Raw genomic sequence first — 1,172 nt, 5'->3', positions numbered from 1 at the left:
CTGGCTCCATCCCCGCCTCTTCGACCTGTTTGTTTCCTCTCCACCTATCCTCTCCTCTATCCCTCTTCTATCCACCTCCCACTCTCTCCCTATTTATTTCAAAACCCCCTTCCCCTCCCCCTTTTCTGATGAAGGGTCTAGGCCCGAAACGTCAGCCTCTCTGCTCCTATGATGCTGCTTGGCCTGCTGTGTTCATCCAGCCCTGTACCTTGTTGTCTCGGATTCTCCAGCATCTGCAGTTCCTACTATCTATTATTCAATCTTGCTCGGTCTCACGGCATATGCATATAGATCCGATGCTATTGCATGTTCCATATTTTGAACTAAATTTCCACATGGTCAACAATATTGGACACCATAATTAAGGGGTAATAGCTCATCTTGAGCCTGCTACCCTGTCACCAGACGTGGAAAAGCATTAGCTTCAGTTCATAGGCAACTTTGTCAGCTCATGGAACACATATCTTTCTGTGAGCACAATGCAAGTTGAGAGAACAAACCACCCTGTGAACTATCTTTTGTTGTCAACACATACCTCGAGGCTCAATTCCTTTTTCATGTTAAAGGTACAGGTATGTAGCTGGTTTCTTATTCCAGCTTTGGGTGAACAATCATTACTTTGTTGTTGGTACACTGCATGGACCAGTGAGTTAGATCATTATCCATGACCTGGGTATCGATCCACCTGAGTCCACACTCCCTCATTCTTTCTGGCCCCATTGCAAAATAAACTATTTACAATGCTTTAATCTTGTGAACTGGTTGTCGATTACCTCATACTTTGTAGAATTAGAATTAGAATAAGCTTTATTGTCACATGCACATGACTGAGTGCAGTGAAAAGTTTGTAATATCACCGCTTATGGCACCATCTAGGTACAAGATGCCAAGTTAAAGATACTCAAGTATTTGGAACAAAATTAAAAGAATAATAAATAAGAATAAGAAGGAAATTTTAAAAAATACACAAATTGCAGTAAGAGATAACATGGTGTAGAGCTGGATGAACACAGCAGGCCAAGCAGCATCAGAGGAGCAGGAAAGCTGACCTTTTGGGTCGAGACCCTTCTTCAGACGAAGACTCACTTCCCCACTGGTGCAGGACTCACCTCCGGGACTCACTCCCCCACGCCAGCCTCCGGTCCGGGACTCACCTCCCCCACACCAGCCTC

Source organism: Rhincodon typus, chromosome 13 (assembly GCF_021869965.1).
Source record: "Rhincodon typus isolate 14 chromosome 13, sRhiTyp1.1, whole genome shotgun sequence".
NCBI lineage: Eukaryota > Metazoa > Chordata > Chondrichthyes > Orectolobiformes > Rhincodontidae > Rhincodon > Rhincodon typus.
The sequence above is the reverse complement of the archived record's forward strand: the minus strand, read 5'-3'. Positions refer to the sequence as shown.